Source organism: Bison bison, unplaced genomic scaffold, assembly GCF_000754665.1.
Source record: "Bison bison bison isolate TAMUID 2011002044 unplaced genomic scaffold, Bison_UMD1.0 scf7180017864524, whole genome shotgun sequence".
NCBI lineage: Eukaryota > Metazoa > Chordata > Mammalia > Artiodactyla > Bovidae > Bison > Bison bison.
Window position 1 is genome coordinate 387,917 of NW_011495075.1, and position 10,882 is coordinate 398,798.

The window sequence follows — 10,882 nt, forward strand, 5'->3', positions numbered from 1 at the left end:
CCTCGGCCCGGGGCCGGGGCTGCGCTGTGATCAAGGTCGAGGACCTTGTGCCGGTCCGGGCAGCCGAGGGGGCGACGAGGGGGCTGGCGTCTGGGGGAGCTGATTGGTCAGCGAGGGCGCCGCTTCACTAGTCCCTGCAGCTGTCACTCTGTGCCTCGCCCCGCCCTCTTGGTCTCCGCCCCCGCCGGCCAGTGGCTCGGCGGCTGCTGCGTGTGGGCCTGGAGAGTCAGGGTGACAGCGACCCGTCCCCCGAAAGGCCGCTGGAAGAGAGGCCAACGCGTTTGTTGGCAGCCCTGGCCCCAGGCGCAGCACTATCTCCGCTGCCTCCTCCGGCCCCGGCCCTGGCGCCCTCCCTCCCCTGGTTTCTCCTGCAAACCTCTGCCCGCGCTGCAACGTCTATCCAACAGAGCCCGTCGAGCCCTTCTTTACCGCCTTCTTCCTCTTGTCTCTTTCTGCCCCGGTAAAGCCTAAAGCCGTTTGGTTCGTGGAGCAACTTGGACAGAGAGGCGGGGGAGCAGTCTGGAACGCAAGGGGAGAGGGCAGGAGGAGAGGGGTGCTGGAGTCTCGGTGTTCAAGCCAGGGGCTCCCAGAGCCCGGGGCGCTCCTGGAGGCTCCTCGGGCCCCCCCACACACACCCCACATCCGGGCACCCCCATCCGCCCACCCCCACCCCTGACTGGCTCGCCCCCCCCTCACCCGTGACACAGGAGGCTGCAGGGCCCCTCCCCGACCCCTGGGGACCACCTCTCCCCAGTAAACAGATTGAACTGGAGGAGAGTGGGAAGTAGCTGAGGTCCAGGCCATCCACTGCTCCCCACCCCGGGGCTGTACTGGGAGGGCCTGGCAGGGCCCGTTGGGCTGACAGGCTGGTCTGAAACAAAACAGCTGACTCACGAACGGGGCTGTTTACTGGGTGTAAGTCCCAGGGGCCAGCCGACCTCACGCTCGCATCGGCCAGCCCGGGGCTGGGACCTGAGATGGCTGTCCAGCTCCTCCTGGGCACGGAGGGTGTGCTGGGCCACTGGGAGCCTGATCCTTGCCCCAGGAAGCCCTTCTTCTCTGAGAAAGTGTCCGGTCCTGCCCCCTGACAGCACCCAGCTGGAAAGGTCAAAAGCACAAGCCTTGGGGCTGAGGGCTCTGAAAGCCCTGCTGTGTGGGAAGGACCAGGGCCCCACCTGCAGGGCCCCCCACACCAGACAGAGGCAGGAGAGCCGGCGCCCCAAGCACACAGGGGCCATGCAGAGCGCTCCCTGGCCAGGCCCCTGCCCTGGGAGAGAGCCCAGTCTGAGGCTGGCGATGGCACCTCCAGCAGCTGACTGGCTGTGTGAGCTTGGACAAGTCCCTTAACCTCTCTAGGCTTCAGTTTGTCTCTGCTCAGTGCAGACGACTGTAGAACCCGTGCCACGGTGACTTTGAAGGTTAAGTGCTTTCCTCACGGGAGGTGTTTGGAATAGCTCCTGGCTCTTCGTAAATGCTCAATACTCGTTGAAGTGAACTGAAGTCGCTCAGTCGTGTCCGACTCTTTGTGACCCCATGGACTGTAGCCTACCAGGCTCCTTGGTCCATGGGATTTTCCAGGCAAGAGTACTGGAGTGGGTTGCCATTTCCTTCTCCAGGGGATCTTCCCGACCCAGGGATTGAACCCAGATCTCCTGCATTGTAGGCAGACGCTTTACCGTCTGAGCTACCACGGAATCCCCAATACACGTTAGCTCATATTTATTGCCATTATTCCTATTATTGTTACTGTTATTCCTATCATTGTAAAAACGCCCTCTCCAAAGGTCAGTAGGGACTCTTGCCCTCTGTGGGACCCAGACTCGCCCCCCCCGGGGACCAGGCGGTCCCGCAGAGCCCCGCCGGGGTTGGCAGCAAGGACCGACGTGTCAGCAGCTGGCCATTCCTGGGGACACAGATGGGGGATGGGAGCCGGGAAGACGCCCTTACCCACCCTCGCGCGCCCGTCTTTGTTCTCTGCCCCTGGACAGCATGTGTGCCCGGAATCCGTGTGCGGGACCCTCCCTCCCTGGGTTCACTCTCCCCACAGTCCAGGGACGCCTGCAGTTCCCAGGGGTGCAGAGTGTCCGGGGCGATACCCGCCGGGCGGACCTCACTGTGCCCTGCAGTGCTGGAGCCAGGATAGCTTCACGCAGGCTGCTGCGGTCAGGCTGCACTCAGCAGCCGCGCTCAAAGCCCGTTACAGGGAGTTTCAGTGTTCACGGCCCCACCAGCACCGCGAGCACAGCAGGCCTTCAGTGCCCTTGAGCAGCCCGAGTTGAGGGGAGTCCGTTTACGTTCCTCAGTAATTTTCACGTAAGCGGTATAGATATAGAAAAAACGGAAAAGAAAAACAACGTAAGCGGTTGCTCCTCAGTTACGAGTTTTCACAGTTAAGGGTTGTTTTTTTCTAGAAAGCTAGAAGCGAGGTGTCCTGGGTTCCAGCAAACCTGAGCCATGCTTGCCAGCCTCTCCCTGGCCCTCCCTCCCCCGCTGCAGTTCCCATCCAGGTTTGGTAACTTACCAAGCGCCCTGCTCCTGAGGAAACTGCTTTTCCTACGCATAAAACAGGCAGAGCTGTTCTCCGTTCCCAGCGGCGACTCCTCATCTCCCCGTCAGCCCCTGCCCATGGTCATTCACTTCCTGCCTCTCCAAAGCCCCAGCACAGGGCCAGCGGGACAGGTGAGGCCACCCCCTCCCGGTGGCCGATAGCTGCCACGAGCCTTCCAGGTGAGCTGCAGACAGCAGGGACCCCCAGGCTTTCCTGGTGCCCGCAGTTACCTGCTGGGGGCCGTCCACCTGGAGCTCTTGGCAAGTTCACGTTCAGCCCTGAGTCAGATCCCACCCCAACTCCATCCAAATGCCCTGTCCTTTCCTGGGTCATGCATCCGGCTGAGCTCAGGGAAGGCAGATTCTTCAAACTGAAGCTCAGCAAACCAGGATGACGAAAGGGGATGCAGTTGCCAAAACCACTGTGTACTTAAAGTTAAGTATTTAAACAATTGTGGTAAAATGTGTCTTTTTATATGGCGAATATCTTAACCATGTTTAAGAGTTCAGTGGCATTAATTCCATTCGGATTACTGTGTCACCATCACCAATGTTCACCCCGGGACTTTTTCATCTTCCCAAACTGAAGCTCTGCACACGTGAGATGCTCACTCCCTCGCCCTCCCCGGCCCCTGCCCCTCCACTTTCTGTCTCTATGAGCCCGGCTACTCTAGGAGCCTCACAGAAATGGGCTCACACAGTGTGTGCCTTTTTCTGATTGGCTTTTGTCACTCAGCGGTAGGTCCTCAAGGTTCATCCACAGCAGGCGCCAGAATTTCCTTCCTTTTCAGGGCCAAATAATGTTCCACTGTGTATACACACCACATTTAGCTTATCCATTTACCCATCAATGTGCATTTGGGTTGCTTCTACTTCTGGCTATTATGAATAGCTTGCTATGGACAAGGGTGTGCCAATATCTGCTTGAGAATCTGCTTTCGATTCTGTGGGATGTACTCGCAGTGGTGGTATTGCTGGATAGTTCTGTTTAATTTTTTGAGGAATCACCATACTGTTTTTCACAGCAGCTGCACCATTTTACATTCCCACCAGTGATGTGCAAGGGTTATAATTACTCCACTTCCTTGCCTACAGTTGTTATTTTCTATGTGTTTGTTTTTTAATAACAGTCATCCTGATGGGTGGGAAGCAGTGTCTCACTGTGGCTTTAATCTGTATTTCCCTAATGACTAGAGATGCTGAACATCTTCTCTAGTGTTTCTTAGCCATTTACATGTCTTCTTCAGAGAAGTGTTTGTCCAGGCCCTCTGTCCATTTTTTAGTTAGGCCGTTCGGTTGTTCTGGTTGAGTTGTAGGAGTTCTTTATATATTCTGGATATTGATCTCTCATCAGACACATGATGTGATTTGCACACATTTTCTCCCTTCTGTGGGTTGCCTTTTCTTTCTCTTGATGGTGTTCTTTAATGCGTGAAAGTTTTCATTTTGGTCAAGTCCAGTTTATCTACTGTTTCTCTATTGCCTGCCTGTGGATGTCATAGCCAAGAAATTATTGCCAAATCCACTGTCGTGAACCCTTTCCCCAATGTTTCTCTCCAAGAGTTTTATCACCACTAAGGCTTTTAAAAAATACAGACTCCATGTCTCCCGCCCTGCCTACCACAGCAGATTCTCTGCTACTCAGGAAGCCATATTTTTCTGACACTTCTCAGTGATTTGGGGCTAGTCCGTCTTCCCTTTAAGTTAAGAAATCTTCTGCATAGTAACCCCAGCAGCCTCTCTCAGCCTTGATTTGCATGGGCACAGTGACAGGGGCCTTGTGCGTGCGTCCCAGTTACTTCATTCATGTCCGACTCTTTGTGCCCACCAGGCTCCTCTGTCCACGGGCCTCTCCAGGCAAGAGTGTTGGAGTGGGTTGTCGTGACCTCCTCCAGGGCATCTTCCCCCCTGACGGATCGAACTCTCATCTTCTGTGTTGGCAGGCAGGCTCTTTACCACTGGGAAGCCTGGTGGGGGCATATTCGCCTGCAAATAGAGTAGGATGACACACAAGCGTGCAAGTGTCCCTTGCCGCCTGCGTCACTTCTGCCCAGTGACTCGGACGCTGTCATCCAGGAAAGAAGGGCCGAGTGGAAGCCTCCATCCAGACGTCTGTCGTGTTCTCAAGGCTAGCTCAGAGTCTCTTCTCCAGACAAAGACAAGCTCGTTCATTTCAGTACTTCCTGAAATGACCCAGATTTCCAGCTCCCTGTTGTTCTCATCACCCCCCTGTGCAAGCAGGTCGTCAACAACCCCTTAACACCAGGCACCTGGACTGATCCTCCTGCCGTGGTCCTGCTGGGATGATGCCCAGGACACAGCGCCGTGGACAGCGCCGGCCTGGCCCTGTCCTCGGTGCCGGTGCGGGACGTTTCTGCCGCTGAGAAGAGAAAAGGGATTTTCTTTTCTGAAAGTAGGAAGGTCTAGGATTTCATCCAAGGAAGGAGATGAGCTCCACAGCCATCCGTGGCCCCCAGGGTTGAAGCTGGAGGGGGAGCGGCGGCACCTGTGGAGGGGAAAGCAGGCTCCGGGTATGGGGTGTCCATGTGTGCTCTGGGTGTGCATGTGTGTATATGGGCTGTGTGTGTATGCGTGTGTGCATGTTGTATATGGGGTGTGTTTGCATGTGTGTGTGTATATGTTGTGTATGGGGTGTGTGTGCGTGTGTGTGCATGTGTGTGTGCGCATGTGTGTGTGTGCATGTTGTGTATTGTGCGTGTGCGTGCGTGTGTGCATGTGTGTATGGGCTCTGTGTGTGTGTGTGTGTGTGTGTGTGTGTGTGCGTGTGTGTATGGGCTGTGCGTGTGTGTGTGTGTGCATGTGTGTATGGGCTGTGCGTGTGTGTGTGTGTGCACGTGTGTATGGGCTCTGTGTGTGTGTGTGTGCATGTGTGTATGGGCTCTGTGTGTGTGTGTGCGTGTGTGTATGGGCTGTGTGTGTGTGTGTGTGCATGTGTGTATGGGCATGTGTGTGCATACGTGTATATGGGCCATGTGTGCATATGTGTGTGTGTGTGCACAGGCCATGTGTGCCCTCTCGCCTTGGATGTGGATGTGCCTCTCGCTGTCTCCACGTCCGTCTGTGTGAACGCTGGTCTGGGAAGGCAGACGGGAGACCCGGCTGATCAGCAGCAGCGCTGCCTCTCACACCTTCTCAGGAGCCCTTCGCGTGCTGTAGATTGGTCTCAGCAGCCCTGCAAGACCACACTCCAGAGACCCAGGCCGCAGAGCCTTAGACTGAGCCCTGCGGTGTGCCAGGGACAGCGTGTCTCCAGGGCTGGGTGGTCCCCACCCCGGGTGGTGGCTGCTGTCCCTCCCATGTCCCTCCTCACACCCCCAGCTTGTCCTCTTGAGTGGTGCTGGGGGCCTAGGGACAGATCACATTCGTGTCCTTGGCACTAAACTGCCTGACTTTGAAAACCGTCACATAACATAAACCGTGGGCCCTGGCCTCCTCCAGGCTGGCTCTTGGCTTCCAGACGCAGGCGCCCAAGCCTTAAAGAAACCCTCCTGCCTTGCCGAGCGTCCTGGGACTCAGTGGCCCCTTCCCAGGAAGGGGCGTCACTTGCTGGGTTCCAGATCCCAAGACACCCTCCCCAGTGACCGCATCCTCCTGCAGGCACCGCATCTGCCGGGTTTGTTGGGAAGGAGGCAGATCTGCCGTGTGACTGGCCGGGAGCAGGCTCGTCCTGCTCAGCCTGCCTCCTGTTTCCCGGCGGGCATCCCGCCCGTAGACCGGGGCCCTCAGCCCGGCCTGTGCCTGTGGAACCCAGGATTGGGGCAGAGGCTGAGGCCGTCCCAGGGAGGACCCAGCATTCAGGTTCAGGAGGGAAGCCGGTTCTGCCCTTGCAGGGTGTCACACCTGGAAGGGATGGGCTGCCTGCTGTGTCCCCAGCAGGAGAAGAAACAAGACGTGGACGGGGGCTGCATCTCTGCGGGGTGACACCTGGCGGGACGTTGTCGCCTGCAGACTTGTGCACGTGGCCTCGGCTGGCAGCCTCTGGGTGCAGGGAAAGGGGCCTCTGGGCCTCTGGACTCTGTCCTGAGCCCCTGCTAGCTTGCTCTGCGGCCCCAAGCAAGCCCCCAGCCCCTCTGAGTCTCAGTTTGTTCGTGTGTCAGAGGGTCATCATTTGTGTCTTGGGAGGGTCAGGTGGAAAAGAGAAAAGTGTTCTTTAAAGAGTGTAAAGAGCTGTTGGTTGAAATGTGTTTATTCTACTCCCAGCATACTGTCCTGTTCACCTGACTGGCGGCCTCTGTCTTTATGAGGAGCTGTCATCTGACTGGCGGTCTCTGTCTTTATGAGGAGCTGTTAGTGTGTCTGGGTAAGCTTTCTTAAACCTACCACCTGAGTTCGAGTTTGGGCTTAGACTGTTGTTCGGGGTAACCTTGTTTTGCTTTTTGACAGCGTCTTGATGTTCTTTTCGTCCTATGGTGTGTAGTTACATAAGCCGGCCTTTGTGAGCAGGCTTGCCAGCACGGGCCAGCTCGGGCCCGTGGCGGCTGGTGGGGTTGCCGAGCGGTGTGGAGCCGGCTCAGGGCTGGACGGGGCCCGGCTCTTGTCTTGAGCTGGGGGCCCACTCTCCGTTTGTCTGAGTTCCCTCGGCTGGAAAAGGCAGCAGTGGTCATGCCTGGTCTGTAAGGCTCATGTGAGGACTGAATTAGAGAGTACGCTTACTTCATATATAATGAGCGTTAGATGTTAGCCGTTTGGTGACTGACGGTAGCAAGCTGGTGGCCGTCAGCAGTCACAGGCACCTTCTGAAATATAGGACGGTTTTTGGAAGTGTGTGCTGACCTTCACTCTTGAACGTGATGTTTCTGAGCCTCAGAGGGAACGTGACAAACTGAGGAAGCGGGACGACTGCGTCCTGAGCGCTCCTGCCTGTTCACGTGGTGCCCTCGTGTGGCTTGGAAACCCTGGCCATGGGGCCAGCTTGCAGCTGTAGCGAACTGATTGCACCAAGCACTACACATGTGGCCGTGGCCCCTTCCTGCCACGACAGGGCTGCCCATGCCTTGAGCGTGCATGTGTGTATATGAAGCGTGTCCTGGACGGGGTCCCCAGAAACAGAACTCGAGACAAGGTTTGAGTACAAGCGGTTTATTTCGGAGACAATTCCAGAAAGCCCTGACGGGCGGGGAAGTGGGTTGGGGAGAAAAGGAAGGCAGTGCAGGACTCGCCGCTGTGGTGGCTGGACTTGGGGGTCCTGGGGGAGGGCGTGCCCGCCCAGAGGGCCAGGGGGTGGGGCATCCCGGTGTTTCCCACTGCTCCACAAAGGCCGAGCATCACAGGTGCCTGCAGAGGGGCTCTGTCTGTGCTCCAGGGAGCAGCCACTGCAGGGAGGGTGTGGGGGCAGCTCGGGCAGCATCAGTGATGAAGAGGGAAGACGGAAAGAGAAGAGGCTGTGGAGTCAGATCCCTCAGTCTGCTGGGAAGGAGGGGTGGCTTTAGAGAGCTGCTGGCTTTCAAAACACCCATAATTCCTAAAAGAGAACAGCAAAAGCACTGCTGAGTCTGTGTGGGGTTCATCAGGGTCACCGAGTCTGTGCGGACCCAACAGGGTCACTGGAAGGCTGCAGTGAGCCAGGTACTCCAGAGGGGCAGCTGGATGTGTGCAGGTTGCCAGGGCAACGGATGCAGGCTGAGGAGGGCCCCTCAGTGTGTCCTGTGACCTACAGTTGAGCTGCTGGGCTTTCCTTGAGTTTGCGGACATACAAGCTCATTGACAGTCAAGATGGACAAGGGCTACGGCAGCTGTTGAGAGGGATGGGCTCATCCCCACCAGCCTGCCTGTCCGCCTGTCTCTCCTCTTTCATCCTCAGCCTCCCCCTTTCTCTGATGCCTTCTGCTCTGGGATGAGCTCACTGGGCTCACGGAGTGCCTGGACAGTCCGTGCCGTCTGGTATTACAAAAGGGGCCCAAGTTAGGAGGAGGTTCAGACCCCATCTCTGAGGCTTGGGGAAGGCTGCCGTCCATCCTCGTGGGGATGGTCAAACAGGAACAGAGTTGTGGTGAGGACGTTATGGAATATGTTGTAATGACGCGCTTGGTAGACAGCAGGCGCGCAGCAAATGTCACCTCCCTCCCTCCTCTTGGTCGGCCACTCTAAAATAGAAGCCGTGAAAGTCTGAAAGTCATCTGCAGAGGGAGCTCTCCTTGAGCGGGTGATGCCTGGTCACTCACCGTCTTTTCCGGGCACACCTCTCACCTGAAGCCTCCCCAAATGCACCCCATTGCACCACGATGCTATTCGACTCTGGGTCTTCCTGGAACTTGTGTGTATAGTTTTTACTGAAGTAACTTGTGCTCTTTTATAATTCTTTAACAATTGCATAGCATGTGCGGTTTACGAAACACTATCTTATTTAATCTTAATGACTCTGTGAATTAGGGTATTCTTTTTCCTAATTTTAGGCTTCCCTGGTGGCTCAGATGGTAAAGAAAATCTGGCTGCAGAAGACCTGGGCTCGATCCCTGAGTCGGGAAGATCCCCTGGGGAAGGGAATGGCAACCCACTCCAGTATTCTTGCCTGGAGAATCCCACGGACAGGGGAGCTGGGGGCGGCTAGAGTCCATGGGGTCGCAGAGTCAGACACGACTGAGTGACTAACGCAAACTAACTTCCCAGGACAAAAGAGAGGAGACTGGGACTCGGCCTCGCCGGCTCGCTAGGAGCTCGCAGCTTGAAAGTGGCGGACCAGAGCAGAGTCAGGCCTCTGACCCACACACCCCCTTCCCCACCTCACGGTCCCCTGCCGGTTCCGGCTCACCTACCTCCTCCCTCTGCCCCTGGGGACCTCTCCCTCCGTGCGCCGTGCTGGGGCCCTAAGCTTGGCAGCGGCAACCACAGGCCTTCCTGCTGCTGCAGTCAGAGCTCCCTGGGCACCAGCAGGCGTGCCGTTGGCAGGCCAAGGGGTCCCTGTGGGAGGCTTCCTCAATCCTCTTGAGCGACTGCTCCGTCTGCAAGGGTGGGGTTGCGCTTTGCAAACCACAGAGCAACCACTGCGGGGAGCTCAGGGCAGAGGAGCGCCCACCCTGTGAGTCCAGCTCTGCTGACTGGGGCCCAGAGGCCGTGCTGTCCCAGGATGCTCGAGACGGGCCCCTCTGATCTTTGGGCTATCAGATGTCTCTGGCCAGGCAGCAAAGCACCATTCATGGTGGCTGAAGGAGGGCCAGCCAGCCAGGTCGGGCACTCACCCGCTGAGCTGTGAATGGGCTGCCCCCAGAGGCTCTCCGCCGCATGTCAGGGATGATGGACCAGTGCAGGCAGATGCGTGAAGGTCTGGGTTTGAAAAACAGGCAGAACAAGCCAGGTCCAGAGACCACAGGCAGGCAGCTGTGCAGGACAGACTGGCATCCGTGAACGCACAGGACAGGACTCGGAGAGACGGGTGGACAGGCTGATGCCGGGTCTGGTGCCTTCGTGACGGGCAGCTGGGGATGCAGGTGAGAGCTGTCCAGATGCGGTGTGCGGGGCTGGATACAAAGAGGCTGTGTGCACACAGGCCCCGCTGGCCGCGGAAGGGGACGGCACCCAGACAGGCCAGGGAGTCTCGGAGAGGTGCAGGGTACTGTCCAGCTCAGAGAGCGGGAGGGACTAGGGTCTCATAGCCTGCCGCCCTGCCCACCTTGGCCAGCTCGCATGAAGAGGGTCTGCCATGCGCCTTGCGCCGTCTTCCCAGTGCGGCCTCTCCTGCCAGAGGCAGGGACGTGGCCCTGCCGGAGCTGCCGCCCTCCTCTCCTGATCACTCCCCCGGCCCCATCAAGCCTGTTTCTTGGCCCCTTTCTCACTGGCCATGTTTTCCATCTCTTAGCCTCCTTATCTGGCTTCTGGCTGAGCCCTTGTGTGTCCAATGACCAGGGGCCGTTCAGGAGTGACACTGTCTCCGTGGGTGCAGCCACGCGGACAGGCCCGGGGGTGGGACTTGTGGCAGCAGCGCCTTCCAGGACATGGTCTTTCTGCCGAGTGTCATTAGAAGAGGAGGGCCAGCCGCCCGTCACTCGCCCCATGGCTGCCCCGAGCCTGTGCTTAGCCTTGCCTGGAGGTTCCCGTGTGAGGTCCCACCCTTCCCAGCTCTGAGAAGGCAGCCTCGCGGTCTGGGCGGCCACAGCTGTCCTGTCTCTCGTGTCTCCTCCGGTCCCTGTGGTTACTTTCCTGTTCTTGGGAGGCTGACGACCTCGGTGGTGCCCTCCAGAGGCCTCCCGCCCTGGTTTCTTCTCAGTTGGTCGCTACTGCCTGCATGAGCCTGGATGATGACTTAAGCTTCACCATCCAAAAGGAGAGGGTGACACTGCCCTCCTCAAGCTGCTTGTTCACATGGTCAGTGAGGCACTTG

At 57.7% G+C, this 10,882-nt stretch overlaps 1 protein-coding gene across 1 annotated transcript in view; it reads left to right on the forward strand.

Moving 5' to 3' along the window:
* NAV1 (neuron navigator 1) overlaps window positions 1–10,882 on the forward strand; it is a 146,234-nt gene that overhangs the window by 67,444 nt on the left and 67,908 nt on the right. The gene's annotated exons all lie outside the window — the stretch shown is intronic.